Genomic DNA, 20,373 nt, shown 5'->3' on the forward strand with positions numbered 1-20,373 from the left:
AAATATTGGGCACATAACAATGAAAAAAAGTCAGAAGCCCCTGACTTCAAGGAGCTCGTATCCTAGTTGAGAAGACAGATAATAAATAAGATACAATGAAATATAAACAGTATATAAGTAAAATGCATGGTAAGTAAAATAATGATGAATCCTAAAGAAAAAATAATGCAGCAGGGCAGAGGGGCAGGAATTATCTGAGTGGTGGAAAGTTGAAATTTTAAATGACAGGCCAGAGAAAAGTATTGGAATTGTTTGTTGTCGTTTTGTTTTTATTTTTGTTTTTTTACCTATTATGTCTTTTGAGAAGGGCAGAAAAACAAGAACAAAAACAAACCAAAAAACAAAAAAACCAAGCTCCTGGCCTATGGCTGATAACACATTAGCTAATCTCTTCTCTTTATAGCTAGAGACTTTATCATACAAATTCATGTTTGGGATGAAGAAGCTTACTAAGTCCTCCAAGATCAAGGAAAATATCTTTCTTTAGTAAGTGAATCAAGCAAATGGAAGCACAGATGGTGGAGGGATTTATAACAACAACTGACCAAGGTGAGTCACAAGTAGCCTGGATATATTTAAAAACAAATATATTTTTAAACGTGACAAATAGAACCTTAGCATCCTACATTTCATACCAAGGTAGAAACGTTTTTATGAAATTAGCGAGGACCCAGTGGATGGGTCCCCACACCTTGGCTTGTGAACCCTCACGCCCATTCCCATTCTTGCCCTGACCCGTGCTGTGTGGCAGAGGTTGACTTGTACCCAGCCATCAGGTAGTCCGTCTCCAGTAACACTGGCCGATGAGAGGCACAGGAGGTGCAGAGCAGCAGGAAGAGAGAGACCAGAGCATCTCGCCCTTCCTTTCTGCTTCGGGTGGTCCCTCCGGGCAGCGGCTCCGTCTCCAGCCTGGCTCAGCCTCCTGTAGGGCAGCTCCCCTTCCATGGTCTCGACTCTGGCTCTGCAGGTTCTGGTTCCTTCTGAGCAGCCACATCCTTCCCGGTCCCAGCTCCCTCTGGATGGCCGAGGGAACAGCAGCTTCTTGCTGGTGCTGAGAGCTAGGTTTGCTCTTTCAACTCATCCAGCTTCTTTGGTTCACTGTGAATTTCCCCTGACTGAACTATCTGATGTGGGTTCTGTGTCCCTGACTAACCCCTGATGTGAACGCAAATCAACTTCAATAGCTCTAGGACTGAGCCGTAAGAGATCCGTGTACCAAATCTCTCAGCCCCTTATAAACCACCAAAAAAAAAATTCATGAATCCATCCCAGGCCATTCCTGCGAGTGAATGCCCTACCAGCCTTGTTTACCTGCCCTCATTAAGCCCCATCACCATTCTTCACTGAAGCACTCATCTTCGCTCCCTGACTACTGGACACACATCAGGCTGCTTACCTCCCTTTCTGAAGATGGTCCACCCCTTGACTCCTCGGCCCCAAACACTTGGGCCAGGGCCCCTTGGTTCATGGGGCTATATTTGGTGGTACTACTTTTGAGAGCCACACATGGAGACTGAGGGCTCCATTGCGACCAACCCCTCTTTTCTCATTAGATGTTACCAACTTCTTCATCAGCATCTCCTGGAGCTTCCGGAAATTTGCCTCTCAAGGACTCTGGCGGTTTTTTTTTTTTTTTTTTTTTTAAATGAGGTACATGTGGGGTGACACAAGAGCTACAAGTGTCCGATTTGGCTCTCTGGACACTGGCTCTGCCTGGTCTTCATTTCTGTTTTCTGAAGGGTGAGGATTAGCTGAAGCATAAATGCCTTCTTTTCCGCACAAGAAAAGCTCAGCTTTCTCCACTGCCACCTTTCTCAAGCTGTAATCTGAGGAGCAGTAAGATTTGAATGTACTTAGATTGTTAGTAATGAAGATTCCTGAACCCTACATCCGACTTAGCAAAGCAAAACCCTTGTGACCTGAGAGTCCTGGTCTTAACCACCCCCTGGGGATTTTCATGCAGACCGAAGGTTAAGAATCTGTGTGCTGGGCTTCCCTGGTGGCTCAGTGGTTGAAAATCTGCCTGCCAATGCAGGGGACACGGGTTCGAGCCCTGGTCTGGGAAGATCCCACATGCCGCGGAGCAACTAGGCCCGTGAGCCACAACTACTGAGCCTGCGCGTCTGGAGCCTGTGCTCCGCAACAAGAGAGGCCGCGACAGTGAGAGGCCCGTGCACCGCGATGAAGAGTGGCCCCCACTTGCCACAACTAGAGAAAGCCCTCGCGCAGAAACGAAGACCCAACACAGCCATAAATAAATAAATAAATAAAAATTTTAAAAAAAAATTATGAATAAACTGTAGTTCATTCATTAAAAAAAAAAAATCTGTGTGCCACAGCTTTTCAAAGCCTCAGACAAGGGCCATGGACACCTACTTGCTCTGTGTGTCCAGTGACCCCTCCACTTCCTCTGGGAAATGCTTCCCTTACCACACAGGGAGTGGTATATGACTTTACCCCACTGGTCAGAGTTCCTTGGTCCAGAAGTAGGCACCTGACCCAAACTAGATCAGCCAGAGACCCTCCTGGGAACTTAAAGTTGGAAGCAGGAAAGAGAGGCAAACTGTCTCCAGGGATGGAATCAAAAGCCCCAATCTGTCAGTGAACATTTTCCACCACAGGTAGAAGAAGGCATGTAGAGAAAGAACGGAAGCATCAAGCAGAATTCTAGAAAAGAAAAGGCATGAGAAAGTCCTGGGGGCCCAGATATATTTCTGCTCCTCCTGTAGTTTGGTAGTTCAGTCTGGTTTGGCTTTACGGGCTCCTTTGGATTCTGGGAACCAGTCAAGTCCTCCTTTTACCTAAGTCACTCTGAATGGAGTGGAAATTGCAATGGATAGATTTTATACCGTGTTCCACAAGTACAAAGAATCGGTCTCAAGCCTAAATTCTCTCTTTTACTTTGCACTTCTCCTAATCGGAGCTGGAAGAAAGCTGGGAAATCATGTCGTCCAAGGGATGTCACACAGTGCTATAGAGTCCTATGTTTCCCTGGAGATTCTCAAGAATGAGCAGGATCTCAAGTGCTGGGGTCCCAGATCCACTCCCTGCGCTGCACCTTTTACTCTGTTTAGATACTGGGTTTCCAGAAAAAATTTCATTTGGAAAAAAAAAAAAAGAGTTCTATTTCAAGGAAAACAAACAAATACGCTGACGTAGCCTTTCTCCCATTATACAGACGGGGAAGCTGATAAGCAATGCCTTGCCCAAGGTCAAATAACCAATTCTGAGACTAAAAACCTTATGGAAACGAGCAACCTGATTAAAAAATGGGCCAAAGACCTTAACAGACACCTCGGCAAAGAAGATATACAGACAGCAGATAAACATATGAAAAGATGCTCGATATCCTATATTATCAGGGAAATGTAAATTCAAACAACAATGAGACACCACTGCATACCTATGAGAATGGCCAAAATCCAGAACACTGACAACACCACATGCTAGTGGGATCTGAAGCAACAGAGACTCTCGGTCATTGCTGGTGGGAATGCAAAATGGTACAGCCACTTGGAAAACAGTTTGGTGGTTTCTTGCCAGACTAAATATACTCTTACCATATGATCTAGCAGTCATGCTTCATGATATTTACCCAATGGACGTGAAAACTTATGTCCACACAAAAACCTACACATGGATGTTTACAGCAGCCTTATTCATAATTGTCAAAACTTGGAAGCATCCAAGATGCCCTTTAGTAGATGAATGGATAAAAAACCAGTAATACATCCAGACAACGGAATATTATATAGCTCTAAAAATAAATGTGCTGTCAAGCTATGAAGGGCTACGGAAGAATCTTAAATGTGTATTACTAAGTGAAAGAAGGCAATCTGAAAAGGCTAAATATTGTGAGATTCCTACTATATGACATTCTGGAAAAGCAAAACTATGGAGACAGTTAAAAAGGCCAGTGGGGCTTCCCTGGTGGCGCAGTGGTTGAGAGTCTGCCAGCCAATGCAGGGGACACGGGTTCGAGCCCTGGTCTGGGAAGATCCCACATGCCGCGGGGCGACTGGGCCCGTGAGCCACAACTACTGAGCCTGCGCGTCTGGAGCCTGTGCTCCGCAACAAGAGAGGCCGTGATAGTGAGAGGCCCGCGCACTGCGATGAAGAGTGGCCCCCGCTTGCCCCAACTAGAGAAGACCCTCGCACAGAAACGAAGACCAAACACAGCCATAAATAAATAAATAAATAAATAAATAAAAAAAAAAAAAAAAAAAAAAGGCCAGTGGTTGTCAGGGTTTGGGGGGAAGGGAGGAATGAATAGGCAAAGCACAGAGGACTCTTAGGGCAGGGAAAATACTCTGTGTGATACTGTAATGGTGGCCACATGTCATTATACATTTGTCCAAATCATAGAATGTATAACCCCAAGAAGGAAACCCTCATGTAAACTGTGGACTTTGGGTGGGTGATGATGAATCAGTGTAACATCATCAACTGTAACGCAAGTCCCACTCGGGTGGGGAAGGTTGATAATGGGTAAGACCACGCACATGTGGAGGCAGGGGATATATGGGAAATCTCTGTACCTTCTCCTCAATTTTGCTGTGAAAAAGACAATTTTTTCCTCTGAAAAAAGTAAAAGCCTTAATAAAAAAAAAAAAATCAATTGACACACACACACAAACCCTTATGGAAACCCACCATATACTTCCTAGATTTGATCCTCTGAAAACTTTTCCTTTTATATACTTCGAAAGGTACGAGTTTTTTAAAAAATAAACAGCAGCATGAGGTCCACTTGGGAACCTATTATCTGGAAGAGCGGCGCTTTTTAACCAGGCTTGTCTCCTGTCCCAGCTGTCCTTTGTCTTATGCTGCCATAGTACATGCCCAATCAGACTTTCCACCACGCCAAACTGCTGTCATCACATAAATGCAGTGGGGAGCCACTTGGCATGTCGTAGGCCCTCAATGGGTATTTACTGAATCAAGAAATAGAAATCTCCCTTTTCCAACAACCTTCCTTCCCTGAGTGAAAACACATTCCAACAGCAACAACACAAAAATGCAGCCCCGCAGCTCAGGCAGTGGGGAGGTGGGGCGGGTGGGAAAAAGCTGATTTCGGGTTCCATCCAGCTGCCACTCTGAAGGGCAAGGTTGGTTGCCTTCGGTGCCAATCTCAAGAGTGCGAGCAGATGTGAAAATCAAACACAGGATTTCAGAAGTATAAACTGTTTATCTGTGTGCTGAGAAAACCTATTCATCGCCTGAGCAGGCCACTCAGTCCCCGCAGTTCCTTCCTTCCTAATGGGCGTCTTGCAGTTATTTTTTTCTTGGTGGCAGTGTGACTCCTCGCTGGGTGGTAGGGTGTAGGCTGGCCTGTGCAGTGACTGCTCAGTGCCCAGGAGACGAGGCCAGCCAGGGTAGGGTGAACGCCTGCTGCCATCATTAATTTTTAGGGAACGAGCGCCGTGATTCTACCCAACACCAAGTTTATGTGCCAGACAGCCACCTCCTGGGCCAGAATGGAGCTTGCAGAGCAAGAAATAAAACATCAGGAGAATCCAAAGCATTGTCTGCTGGGAGGAAAGGACTGAAGGGCTTGCCTGTCGAGATTGATGCCAGAGCAGGCCCCAAAGAAGCATCGTGGAATGAACTCATGTGGGTGCCAGGGAAGGACTGTACACATCCAAGGTGCCTGGGACCCTGACTTCTGGGAGAGAGTAGCACAGAGCAACTGGAGGGTGAAATGCAAAGAAGAGACCTGAGAGTCGCCGGTCTGTGTGGGAAGCCTGGCTCCACCACTTCCCGACTGGGTGACTATGGTTCAGTTGTTTCCCTTCTTTGGGCTTCTGGGTTCTCATCTGTAAAATGGGACAATAGTAGTCCTGAACTCCTAGACTGTCTGTGAGAGTTGAATGAGATTGTCCACATAGGGCTCTTAACATAGTGGGTGCTCAATAAAGGAAGTTATCATTGGTACGATGATCACTGGCCTGTGGGTCCAGGCCATGGAGCAGTTGCCTGCCTGATGGGGGCTGAGCAGGCCTCCCAGACCCTCTGTGTCCTTGTCCCAGCTGTCAAGGTGGCTCTGTTCTCTTGACCCTCTGACTAGTCAGACACAGATGCCACCTGGGAGGGGTAACGTATCTGGTTTGCTCTGCCACCTCCTAGCTTGGGGCAGGTCTCTTAGCCTTCTTGTAGCTCCATTGCATCTCCATAAAACAGGGCCAAGAATCCTTACCTTTGGGGGGCTGCGGCGAGCAGTACTGAGATAGTGAGTATAAATTGCAGTGTTCTGTCAGGCGTGCTTGAAGCATCTGATAAACAATAGCTATAATAGCTATGATGGTAAATATTAATAGTGACCATGGATAGCTGTCAGAGCCCCTGAATAATTTCTATCTGAAGGAAAGGCTTTGTGCATGGAGCACTGCCCGGGCAAGATCATACTAAGCAGGCCTCTAAATCCTAACAGGATAGTTACACAGGCTCTACAGAGTCAAAATCTCCTTCTATTCTCACAAAATCTTATTCGTGGAGGAGGACAATTGATAGTTTCCCCTACTTTACAGAGCAGATCACGGGGACTGATTAAGCATATTGTGGGATCACACAGCTAATACCTGGCAAGGTGAGGCTCCAGACCTGTCTAAAATCATGAAGCCCAGTGGTCCTTTCACTGTCACAGTGGATTGCAACCAGGGGCAATTTTGCCGGCTAGGGGACATCTGACTATGTTTGGAGACATTTTGTTTGTTTGTTTGTCACAACTGGGAGGGGGAGACCCTACTGGCTTCTAGTGGGTAGGTGCTAGGGATGGTGATAAACATCTTCCAATGCATAGGACAGCCTCCACGACAAAGAATTACCCAGCTTAAAACGGCAGTAGTGCGGTGGTTAAGAAACCCTGAACTACCCTCTAGCTGCTTCGAACTGAGGTATCCTGACCAGTAGAGGTCAGAGGGATATGGAAGGGAGACAGGAGGCGATGGCAGTGGGGGAGAGGGGAAGTTCAAATACACACTTCACCTCCCCCACCAAGGGAATGCAGCAGCGGAGATGCTATGCCAGTCTGAGCCTCCCATCTTAACACGCCTAGGATTGCCCACCTCTGCTCTCTTGGAACAGAGCCAGTTTGACTTCCTTGAGGCTAGGTCCTCCTGCTCTGCCTGAGCTGCCCCAGATGACACCATGTGGAGCAGGAATGAGCTACCCAGCTGAATGCAGCAAGATAAATAGCGGTTATTGTTTTAGGTGACTCTTTTTTGGAATCTTAATGATAAAAAAAAACCAACAAAATTTTTTATTGTATTGGTGAAAGCACACGGGCCTGCATCAAAAGGCACTTGGGCCATTTAAAATGAAAAGAGGGCCTCGGGGCCCCCAACATTCTGTAAGGTATACTCAGCTACAAATGTGAACCATTTCTTAAGAAAATGGAAGAATCTCTCAAAGGACAAAGCTAAGAGCCCAGAGAGCTGAGAAAAAAAAGCTGGGAAGAAAATGGAATCAGGGGCACTCTTCTAGGGAGAAGAACTGGGTCATGGTCAACTAATATTTCATGACCCCCTCTCCCCAGAGCACAGGGCCCTAGCAACGTATGCCCAGTTTAGGTTTCAGAATTGCTGTGGACCAACGAGTGCTGTGCGTTTCCCATGCTTCTTCTTTTTGAAAGGGAGTATCTATTGCAGTTATTCTATCCCCGTTTCACCATTGTACATTGGGTGCAGGAGTGCAGATAGCTAGTCCTTTTACTTTTTACTTTATGGCTCTCTCAGGAACTTCATCTAAGGAGTTTTATGTGCATCTGGACCTGATTTCAATGACTACATCTTGAAATTTCTAACTAATGTTGTAATGGTATGTGATTTGTGCAGGAGAAGGGAGTGTATTTTGCATGTGGCAGGGATGTGATTGTTGTGACTACAAGGAGGATTGTGGTAGATGGTTTCAAAGATGGCTGCAAAAATCCTTCTCATCTTCATGTCCTTTTATATTGTGTGAGCAGCCTCTCCCATCAAGAGATGGAGTCTATTTCCCCTCGTCTAGCATCTGGGTGGCGCTGTGACTTCTTTTGACCACCAGAATGTGGCAGAAGTGATGTTGTCCCACTTCTGAGGTCAGACCTCCAGAACCCTGACCCCTTCTGATAAACTTCCAGAAGGAGATCTGTTGCCACCATGGGAGGAGGCTCAGTCTAGGTTATTGAATGTTGGGAGACCACATGGAGAGAGAAGTCACATGGAAGAGAACCAAGGTGCCCTATGTGACAGATGGCACAATGTCCCGTGAATGAGGCCATCTTGGAATCTCCAGCCCCAGTCAAGCCAAACCAGCCAACTCCATGAAGAGCAGAAATGAGCCATTCCTGCTGAGGGGAGACCTGCCAAAATTGCCAACCAACAGAATCATGAGCCATAAAAGGTTGTTTTGAAACACTAAGTTTGGGGGTGATTTGTTACACAGCAATGGCTAACTGAAACAAGGGGTTTGTTCAGGTGCTTGCTCACCCTAAGGTGATGAAATTGCTTTCGATTCACTCCAAATCAAAGCTGAGCTGCCAGAAATGACATCTCAGAACCCCACACCTCATTAGTAGCCTGACTTCCTGACAGGCCTTGAAACAGCTCCCCACATAAATGCTGGGAAGCTCAGCGGGGACCCAGATGCTGCTACCAAGAGCACTCGCTTTGCCAGGCTGACATCTCACTTCTTTAACTTCCAAGAAAAAATGAGGAGTGGAGGACGAGAGAGGAAGAAACGGCACTGGTGCTCTCTCATTGCCAAATTCCAAAGAGAATTTTTTTTATTGTGCTCATTTTCCTTTTTAGCTGCCACTACTGCCCAGCTGTTAAGTGCCAGTCATGTTGCATGGATAACTTTTAAAAGTTGAAAGTTGATTCCCCTGCAATCCCCACTTTGCAGATGACAAAACTGGGACTCTCAGAAATGATGTCACTTAGGTGAAGGCATTCAACTCGAAGGAGGGTAACCTGGGATAAGAACCTGGTGTTTCTGACTTTGGACGCATTCTGTTAACCTCCGTGTTGTCACGTAACACGTGTGCAGGGATGTTGTTCATTTCGCCTCCCTTCAGCGTCTACACTGCACTTGTCCTGGCCACACCGAGCTCTGAAAGCAGAAATATAATTTGTAAATGACGTACCCGAAACGTAGAAAGCTAACTGAACAGCAAGGTGTGGCTTGGGATGGTCATGAACCTGGGCTGGGGTGAGGTACCCTACTCTAGGCAGAAGGATGGCAGGAAGTGAGTGGAGTGCTTTTTAACAGAGAAGAAAAGGCAAGGTTTATTAGGGATTCCATTCTGTTTGACACTGTGCTAGGAAGTAGGTATATTCGTCCTATTTTAGAGATGAAGAACCTGACCCTCAAAGAAGCTGAGTAACTCACCCAAGGTCACAGAGGCAGTAAACGGCAAGGAAGAAGTTCAGATCCAAGTGTTGCCAATGCCAAAGTACATTCCTTTTCCATGAGTTGGGCTAGCTGTCAGAGGGGTGGGGCCGTCGAACTCCTCTTCCAAGACCGGCTGGAACTGAATATCCATCTTCACGGGCAAAGAGAATTTTCCTTTGGCTCCGTTCCTGTGAGCCTTGGCCATCAAAGCTCGAGCAGCTACGTCTGCCCCTCCAGGATCCTGAATCTGCGAATAAAGCTGGTATGTAAACTAGCTGGAAGAAATGAAAGTGTACGACTCTATAGGATCAAATAACCTGAAAGAGTGTGCGAGAGAGGGTACCCAGTAATCTCTGTCTATTTCTATTTTCAGTTTTTCCTGACAAGGTCTTCACTGATTCATTCCTTTGACAGTGTGGATTAAACACACACCTCGTCTCAGTGCTATTCTGCTTATTCAAGATGCATTAAGGAACAATACAAAACCCCTGTCCTCAGGAGATCTGCGTTCTAGTGGAGCAGAAAGACCCTACACGGTTTTCTGCTAAACGAATCTCCTTTTTCTCAAATTAGAAACAAGCCCAAGATGGTCAGAAGAAGCAGGGAAAGAGCAAACTCTCCATCAGTCTCCTTTTTCCATTTATTAAAATCTAAACAAGGGCTTCCCTGGTGGCGCAGTGGTTGAGAATCTGCCTGCCAATGCAGGGGACACGGGTTCGAGCCCTGGTCTGGGAAGATCCCACATGCCACAGAGCAACTGGGCCCGTGAGCCACAATTACTGAGCCTGCGCGTCTGGAGCCTGTGCTCCGCAACAAGAGAGGCCACGATAATGAGAGGCCTGTGCACCGCGATGAAGAGTGGCCCCCACTTGCCACAACTGGAGAGAGCCCTCGCACAGAAACGAAGACCCAACACAGCCATAAATAAATAAATAATTAATTAATTAAAAGCAGGAAGAAATTAAAAAAAAAAAAAAAAAAGAATCAGGCTTTGACATAAAATAGACTGGATTCTGATCATCACTAATCTCTAAGCTCCAACTTCCTCATTTTCAAAGTGGGATGTTATCTAATTAGTCAGGCTACAGGAAGGAAGACATGGTACTCAAACAGGTAGCTGAAAAGAGTTTAATAAAAAAAAAAAAAAAAAAAATCTAAACAAGTTAATCTGGGATGAAATCTCAATGTGTAATGATTTTTACCCACTGGCCCACGCCACTCCCCATCAGGAGGTCAGGCTGTGGTGAAAGGCTATTTGGAGCACCCTGACGAAGAAGCCCTCTGCACCCACCCCGACGGCCTAGCTGACCACAGGAATCCTCACTCAGAGCCTTCCGTGTAGACAACCCAGCTCCAAAGTGTCTCTTAGAAATGCGCCAGGAGCGCTCCAAGACATATTTTTCCCCTTACTGATAGCAATTAATGTGCCACAAGTCATTGCCAAAATAAGTTGCTTATTTTAAAGCAACTCAAATAGGCTATTTCATTTTCTAGGCCCATTCATTACAATGTTGATTCACCCTTCGCAGAAGCAATTGAAGCCCTGTTTGGGAGGGACGACCACGGGTCCAACTTTAGCTTAACTCCTTGGACTTTGAGGTTATTTACTGCTTCGTCATTCCAGGAGGGCGAAAGGGCGTCTTATTTTGATATTTAATTCAAAGGCAGAGGAATTAAGGAGGGGGTGGGTAGTGAAATGACCAGTTAGAATTGGTATCATTGGCAAGAGTTTTTAAGGTCATTGAAGAGTCATCGACCCTCACGGCTGACAATTCCAAAAAAAATAGTAGTTATAAAAGGGAAAATACCAATTGTTGTCTTGTCAAACAAAAAACTAAGCATTGTGTTTCGCATGAACACCCAGTAGCTTCCACCAATTTTGCTAAGCACGTTTCCCTTTGGGCGGGGATTGTCAAGTCTTCCCTTCTATTACATCCTTTCATTGACATGCTGGAGGCCCCAGGGGAGGACAAATCCACCCAGACATTTGTAACTCTGAAAGTTCATTTGCGTCATTTGCGTCCAAGATGGGTCATTATTCTAGGCTCAAACCACATCCTGCAAAATGAAAACAACAAGGAGACCTTTGACCAAAAACTGGGGAGGAGGTGAGAGAAGAAGCAAAGGGATTGGCACGCTGGTAAGGTGTTAAAAGACGCAGCTAGTGTTTCGGGATTTTTTAGAAACAAACTCTCCCTGCAGTGCAATGTAATTACAACCTTTTCTTGGCTACGTGTAGTACCCTGGAGATTACCATAAGTAACTTATAATAGAATTTTTATTAGCGGTAGTAATTTTTTATGATAATTAGCGTAATCTGCAGCCCATAAAATCAGAAGATATATAGTTATATCTTTTGTACAGGAAAAGTGTTTCTTCCAACTATGGAAACACCATAAATGGCAAATGCAGCTTTATGGCCACCGTTGGCTTTTATGCTGGGCTGTTTGGTGTCCCTTTCCTTATTAACACTCTTCATTACTTTGGTAGTAAACATTGGATGACAAATTCAAAATGTGCTCAATGCCATCAAAAGGCAGCAGAAGCATCTCCAAATGCCTGCTAGCCTGGTGCCCTCCTCCTCCCCTGCTTTCTCTCTTCTGTCCAGAGGTTTCCCAAAGGCAAGGTCATTTGTTAGCCAGCCCCTCCAGGCCCACCCCCAAGCTCAGCCCTGTCAGCCTCTGCATTTTGGGTCTGACACAGAACTATTACAAAATGATCCAACTAGGCTGTAATTTCAAGAGAACTAATGGGGCTCTCTGAGTTTGTCCAGAGGAGTATGGAAAACGATTTGAAAAGAATACTCAAGTCTGTACTGACTGTGCACTAGTAAATGGACGTGTGTATGCTAGCTGCTCTAACAATTAAATCCCAGCATTTCAATGATTTAACACAACAGATGTTTATTTGGGGCTTACCTATTAGTCAAGTGCCCGTGAACCTGGTCAGAGAGAGTCTTTCCTCCAAGTAGTGATTTAGAGACCAAGGCTTCTTCCATCTTGAAATTCCACCATCCCTTGGGGCCTCATAGTAATCTGCATCCATTTGCTAAATGCAGAAAGAGAGAAGGAAGAGGGCACTCATTTATTTAAAACCCCACCTCAGAAGTGATGCACTCAATTGGTGAGAACTAGTCACATAACCACAGCCAGTCGCAAGGAGTTCTGGGACCTTTAGTTCCAGGCATGGCAGCTGCCTCACTTCAAGAACTCTAGTCTATAGAAGAGGAAGCAAGAATTTTGTTGAGTAGCTGGTCCATCCCTAAGCCACTGAACAAGACACGGTTAGCATTTATACAGACTATATGGATAGATGTATATAGATGCCAAGCTCTTCACAGAAACAGAGCATAATGAGTACAACATTTAAGAAAAAGATTCTAAAGTCAGATCAGCTGTGTTCAAAGCCAACGTTTTCCTTTTATTGTCATTACGTTATTATTCAGGTTACTTAACCACTCTGAGCCTCAGTGTACCCAGCTGTAATATGGGAATAAAAATAGCTAAAGTGAATTGAATACATAAGATATGCTATATAGTGTTCTAAGTGTGCTACAAATGTAAGTTCCTTTAATACTCATTGTAGCTCTATGAGGGAGGTGCTATTATTATCTGAACTATGCAAATTGGGAAACTGAGGTACAGAGAGGTTAAGTAAGTTGCTTATGGTCACACAGGTTATAGTGAAATCAGGATTCAATCCTAGACCTCTCAGGCACTAGCCGCATAGCCTCATTAATGATAATGTCTATCTAACAGAGTTGTTGTGAAAATTAGATGGGATAATAAGTAGAAAAAGATTTTGACAACTAATGAGCACTTAATTTATCTACTTAATTATTTATTTATGCCACCAAATATATCCGCCATCAGCTGGTTGGAGGAGATGCACACAATTAGAATCAGTGTTTTAGGTTAAGGTAGAATTTTTCAAAGGCTGTTCTGCTTAAGTCTATTATCAAAGGGTATTCCTTAAAAGGGGTCTCTGTGGTCAAATAAATGTGGGAATGCCGAATATCTTGTCTTAGAGATTCATAGGCATATTAGCCTATCAAAAGCTCTGATATGTCCTGCAATAAAGAAACCTGTTTAATTCTGTTTAACCTTGCAACTCTCAAGTGTATTTACTTTCGAACCCCCTAATTAATATAGCCTAAGAAGCTAGTGTTCCATTTAATATACTTTATTACACACTGGGTAATGTTATATTGTCTTCAGGAGTTCTCAGTTGAAAAGTATGTATCTGAAAGTTATGCCTGCAAAACCTATCTGAGGATGGGCCTTAGGAATTTGGGTCAAGAGACTGATGTTTTGTAAATATGTCTGTTTCTACTTAACAAGGGTTTTGTTTTGTTTTTGAGGGGGGCTGTATATCTATCTAAGCTCTACTAGCTTTCCCAGAAATTCCTGGTGATTTTTTACTGACATCATCAAAAAGGGTTAATTATAGCTCTGCTGAGATCTCAATGCCTTCTATTTACCTTATGTTCAGTCCTAAGAAACAACTCTGCCCACAGTATGGAGGGAGTTGTCAATGGCCATGGAACAGGATAGGGGAAAGGAAACCAGATCGAATTCCCTTTCAGCTTCATTATTTCATTTGCAAATGTAATACAACTTTGCAACATGTCCCCAAGTTAACCCCACCCCCAAATCTTGATTGTTTAATCAACCAGAAGTCAACTAATTAGAATTCTTAATTAACCAGAAACTTGTCCCTTCACTATTCGTTGGAGAGGAAAAATAGATAAATGACAAATTAATAAGCTGATAACAGTAATTTTAAAACAAATGGGAAAATATTTTCCATAAGAATGACAAAGATATTATTATCCTTAATGAATAAACAGGTCATAAAAAATCAGTAAAAAATATCAAGAGTTAATAGAAAATATAGTCAAAGGACAGGAATAGATTAGGTACAGAGAATGCAAATGGCTAATAAACATAAAAAGTCATTTTGGTAATGAAAAAATGTAAATTAAAATCGATGAAACCCATTTTTTCACTTGGCAAATGAATAAAAATTAAAATATCTTCCATGTTTGTCAGGGTACCAAGCATAATATATTTATGCCCACTGGCCTGGTAATGCCACTTCTAGAAATTTATCCTAAAAATAATCGAACAATCAAATGCAGATTTATGTATAGATGTATTTATTGCTGTGTTATTTGTAATATTGAATGAAAAAAAGGCTAGCTTAACTGCAGAGAAAGATCTGGGACTATCATGGTTGTCCATAGTGGAATGTTATAATTATTGAGTATAGAATGGTATTTCCAAAGCCGTATTAATGATACAGTAAAATTATCATATAATTAATAATAAGACACATTGCAAGATATGAAACTACATTTATACTATTAACTCAATTCTGTAAATATACAAGAGGGACAGAAGGAGAAAGAAAGGGAGGGAGAAAAATGAAGCAAAGATAATTAAAATGTTAACAGTGGCTATTTCTAGCTTGTAAAAGTTAGAAATTACTTTGTTTTGTAATTTCTACTTTTCTATATTTTCCAGCATTTCTACAATGACTGTGAATGATTTTTATAACCAGAAAAATGAAAAAAACAATCAAATCAAAGAAGACATTTTCCGATTACTGCCGATTCAGGTCAGCTCTCCCTTTCACACCCAAGCTAGTATATCATGAAAACTGATGTTTATTCAGAATGGCAACCCAGCAGCCTTGGGAGAGCCTCACTCACTGAGAAAATATTCGCTGAATTTACCACACTGAACTTCCTGAGGCAGGAACGTGAAACACCACATCTTGGAAAGATTTTCAGCAATAAGAAACCAAAAGATGTTTTGGCCAGCCCTCATTTAACTAAAATATCATGTTAACTAAAATAGCACATTAACAGAGAATTCTGATCAGGTGAGATTCTACTGTGCAAATGGTTGTTTAATTATCTGCTACTCTAGCTGACTTATACCTCTGCCTTTATTTTTAATAACATGGAAACTAAAAGCTGGCTATATAACTCAGTTCTGGAACACTCCCTACATTCTCTCCTGTGGCAGAGGTTATTTTGTGTTCATCCAATCCCACAATTTTTTCCACCTGGGCACACAGTTAGACTGCATTTCCCAGTCTCCTTTGCAGTTAGCTACCTCTATGGGATGAGTGCTGACCAAAGAAAGGTGATCAGAAGGGAGGTACACCACTGCCAGGCCTGGCTCGTAAAACCCTGCCACGTGCTCTCAGCTCTGCTCATTCTTGGTCCTCCCCACCTGCTGGATACATGAAGAGAATCCAGTGGAAGAGGACTCCCTAAGGGATGAGGAACCATTAGATGGAAAGAGCCTGAATCCTTGAATGACCATATGGAGCAGAGTGCAGGCATACACCACCACCACCACCACCCGCCCCCCGCCACACACATACACACAGAGCAGGCCTTTTGGGGACTGTGTCATGAATAAGAAATAAACAATTGTTGCATCATTGAAGTCTGGGAGGTTGTATGTTACAGCAGCTAGCTATCACTAGACTATCACTTTACGACAAACCCACTCAATGCGTTACTCTTGGCAAGATGATGGCAGAGAGGCATTTTAGATGAAGCAGAAGATTTAGAGATTATCAAGCTTGGATTTAAATCCCAGTTCCCCCTTTGTCTAGTTCCAGGGCCTTGAACAAGTTAACTCTATCTCTCTAATGCTCAGTTGCCTTTTCTGCAAACAGAGTACAAAAAAGAAATCCCCATCTCATGGTGTTGCCATGAAGTTTAAATTAATGTATGTAAGTGCCTCATGCTGTTCCAGACCAAAGGTCCACAATCAACAAATGGGGGCTTCTCTTTCTCATATGAACAAGATCCATCATAGCAACTGCTTTTCTCAAAGGAAAACTAAACTTCACACTTGGAAAGCAAAGAGATAGGTCCCTGAGGTCAGCTTTCCAGATCCTATTCCTTCATCCAGGCGCTGCCCACAATTCCCCAGCTCCTAGAACTGTGTTCATCATCTCCTCCACACAGCTTGAACCAAAATATGTCTGACAAACTAAAAGTAGGAGAATCAAATAGAGGAAGTATCAGCAAAGGACCCTAAATAACCTTTGCTGTGTTTGAGTGTGGCTGATGTCAGTCCTGTATCCTCAGAACGAAAATCATCTGGGATTGAGATGGTGGAATAAAGAGCCCATCATTGATTCATTCATTCAAACACACATTTCCTGAGCATCGGCAGGCATGGTGGCAGGTGCTGGGGTGACAACAGCAGAAGGAGCCCTCAGCCCAGTGGGTGAGAAACAGACCTAAACAGACAAAAAATAGTCAGATCAAGGGCTACAATTCATCTATTTAGTCATTCAGTAAATACTGAATATTGAAATGTGCCAGGCACTCAGAGGGGCCAAGGGCTCATTAGCAAACAAAACAGAAAAAAAAAAAAAAAAGAGAAGAAATCCCTGCAGTTATGTGATTCACCTTCTAGATAATGTACAATTTATCAAATAAATAAGTAAAATATATTCCATGTTAGAAGGTGATCAGATATTTGGAGAAACGTAAAGCCAGCATGGGATGGGGATGGGGGCGTTGCCATTCTAGCGTGATCAGGGAAGCCGTCACGGAGAGGGTGATTTAAGCAGAAGCCTGGGGGAGGCGGGGAAAGGTACCGTATTCTCCAAGGGAAGAATGTCCCAAGCAGAGGCAATGACCAGGACCAAGGCCCCACAGCGGAAGTATGCTTTGTGGGATCACAGGACAGCAAGGAGGCCAGTGTGGCCAGAGCGGAGAAAGCACCCCAATTTTGCTTATTCCATCTTGCCCATCGTGTTGCACTGGTGTTGGCTTCTGTTCTCCAGCAAGAGTGGGAGAGCTCCCGGCAAGAGGACACGGGTGTAGAGAGGCAGGAGCTGGAGGAGTGTGATAAAAGTGGATATGAAATAAGCAAAAGACAAGTATTCTCATGTTTGCTACCACGATGACATGTATTATCACTCCTTCCTCATCCAGAGATAAGGAGATTGCAGCCTGCAGGTCAACAGAGGGGAGAGATGGAAGCTCTCGCAATGTACGTAGTTGCTCTTGGGACATGTCAGAATCAAATAGGTCAGAGGCTGCCACTCGGTGGAGAGGGTGAGGCAGATGAGCATGAAGGGGACACAGGACGGGAGCCCAGTCCCAAGAGCAGCCCCTGGAGTTTCTTCCCCCCTTGGCCACCTCCCCTTACCAATGGCGCACATCCTCGGGGTTTCATTGGGGTGGGCTGGGGAGTAGGCAACTGTTTCTATTCTACTTTAAGCCAGAAAGCTGCTAGGAGATAGTGATCTGGCCTTTTCCATTATTTCACTGATTCACAGACCCTGACACCCTGGGCAGGGCCTCAAGTGGGGGCTTACATGACGAGCAGCATCACTCCTGAAAGCTACAGCAGATGCTTCGGGAGTCTGGAAGCCTAGCACCCTGGGTTCCTTTACTTTGCACACCCAGTTTTTAAGATAATTTTCCACTGTGGTGATCAAGTCTGAGCTTTTAAATAGGGTTTGTAAAAAATATCGACTTCATTCATTTTTTTGAATAGGCAAAACCTATTCTTATTGTACAAAGTCCCAAATGTCTCGCAGTGAAAACCTCCCTGCTGCACCCACAAGACCGAACCCATGTCCTTAATTTCTTGCGTATCCATGGTCCAAAAGAGATCATGTAGCTCTATCTCTATCTCCCCCTGCCCTTTAGTACAAATGATAGCATCTTGTTTTTTTCCCTTAACAATAAATTATTACAGAAAGAGCCTACTTATTCTTTTTCATGGCTGCATAGTATTCCGTGGTGTGGTTGGACCACAATTTATTGGACCAGTCTTCTACTGATGAGCATTTAGTTTTTTTGCCAACGTTCTGCTATTGCCAACACTATGGTAATGAGTATGTACACAGCATTGTGTGCGTGTTTGACTATATCTATGGATGGATTCCTGGAAGAGGGATTTCTCCATCAAAGGGCATATGCACTTGTGATTTTGATAGATGCTGTCAAATTGCCCTCTCTAGAGGCTGTTCCAAGCTACCCTCCCACCAACAATGCGCAAGGGAGGCTCTTTCTCCACTCACCCTCCCCCACACAATTTCTTTTCATTTTCATCCCTGCCAATCCGATAGGAGAACATGGAATTTCATTTGATTTTATTCTTTGGTTTATTTTATCATGAGGGAGGTTGTCTCCATGGAGGTAGATTGGGACCCTGCAGATACACACCCTGTCCCTTCTCCACCCTGCTCTGGACCTGGGGGGCTGACCTCTAAGAATGATTGCATCACTCCAGCTCTCTCACCTCTGGTTTCCTGTGGGCAGGATGAGGAGGAGAGAAGAGGGAGGAAGGGAAGAGACACATCCTTCTCGGCCTCAGCCTCACTGATTTCTGGTCAGCGCTGGGGTCACAGGGTGCGGGTCTCTGCCCACAGGTGCAGCACCTCGGTGGAGACCCTCTTCCATGGTAACAGCTCTCACCAAGCCCCAGAGCATCATTCTCTGCCCTTGCTCCTTTAAGCTAAAGGGAGCTAGCGCCTTCCCGCTGGTACCTCTGCATCCCTTGGGGTCCCCTTAGCCCTGCCCACACCTCTGTACAGAATGTCATCACCAAAATCTCTTCAAACAAGCCCTTTGGATGTGCCATCCCTTTCCTGCCGGGACTCTGATGGGTGCAAAAAATATACTTTTAAAATTTAACGTGCCAACCTTTGGGGCAAGTTTGGTGTTGGAGATCAACTGATAATTACACATCTAAGAAGGAAAAATCCTAAAAGGAAAGGGTCCTGGCACCAAAGCCCAGTGCATTTCCATTAGCCGCCTGCCCTCTGAGCAGAGGTGCCAGTCTGACTGTTCTCCTTGGGAGAGTCCAAAATACTCGTGTTTATCTACCACGTCTGCTTTTCCTACTAAACCAGCATCTCTGGCCACCACCATTCACTGGAAGCTTCTTCTTCACCCTCCAGCCCACCTCACTTTGAAGCTACGTGAGGTCATGTCAACTACGGCTATCCTTCGATGACTCGCAACTTCTCTCAAAAATATAGTTTAAACCCTAACCGACAAGGTCACGTGCAAGTTAATTCCATAGTTGCTCGCTAAGCACCTATTATATACTGGGCTCAGAGGAAACAGAGATAAATAAAATGCTTTTCTTTCTTTGAGGTCCTTATAGTTTGAGGGTAAGGGGGAGATAATATACTGATAAGGGACGTTAGTCATTAGTGGATTAAAAGCCTATTGGATCTTTGCAAGATAAAGAAAATTAGTGACCCTGAAGTAGATAATCCCACAAACAGAACCAAAAACAATTCAAAGATATAATTGCACCGAATTTCCTTGAAATGAAGAAAGAACTGAATCTAGTTCACAAGGATATGCCTGGAAATATTGGGTTCCAGGAAATACTGATGGAGGGTGACAGACAGGGAGACATTTCCTGGTCAAGTTCTTAGACTTCAAGAGGAAAGAAATATTTCTTCAGGCACCCAGAAACCACATCAAGGCGCTGGCAGTTGAGAAGTCATCCCAGTGAGGAGTGTTTGCTGCCGAAAAGGTGACTGGGGAACATCTACAGAGTTCTGAGGACAAGAACAGGTGACCTAAGTAAATTATACCAGTCAGGCTGTCATGCCAGTATTAAAGCAAGAGGGAGATATTTTCGAACACAAAATATATCATGAAATATAGCACCCCTATCCTTTTTAAAATTTTGTTAAAAAAATAAAACTGTTCAATGACGAAATGCAACCAAGCAAGGAGCAAATGGTAAAGAACTAGTGTGACATTCAGTGTCAAAAGACAGTGGAGGGGCTTCCCTGGTGGCGCAGTGGTTGAGAATCCGCCTGCCGATGCAGGGGACACGGGTTTGAGCCCTGGTCTGGGATGATCCCACATGCCGCGGAGCAAATAGGCCCGTGAGCCACAACTACTGAGCCTGCGCGTCTGGAGCCTGTGCTCCGCAACGAGAGAGGCCGCCACAATGAGAGGCCCGCGCACCACGATGAAGAGTGGCCCCC

At 44.3% G+C, this 20,373-nt stretch overlaps 1 long non-coding RNA gene across 2 annotated transcripts in view; it reads right to left on the reverse strand.

The window, feature by feature from the left end:
* Window positions 1–1,991: 1,991 nt before the first annotated feature.
* LOC309616275 overlaps window positions 1,992–20,373 on the reverse strand; it is a 45,814-nt gene continuing 27,432 nt past the window's right edge. Inside the window, exons 2-4 of one of the 2 annotated variants that reach the window (XR_014237403.1) lie at window positions 12,288–12,417; window positions 9,367–9,616; window positions 1,992–9,087 (exon numbers count right to left, since the gene is read on the reverse strand). This is a non-coding gene — a long non-coding RNA (uncharacterized lncRNA). Of the gene's footprint in view, window positions 9,088–9,366; window positions 9,617–12,287; window positions 15,322–20,373 lie in introns of those variants that run through there. The other variant, XR_014237404.1, reaches the window with a different exon arrangement.

Source organism: Balaenoptera borealis, assembly GCF_965194805.1.
Source record: "Balaenoptera borealis genome assembly, chromosome: 19".
NCBI lineage: Eukaryota > Metazoa > Chordata > Mammalia > Artiodactyla > Balaenopteridae > Balaenoptera > Balaenoptera borealis.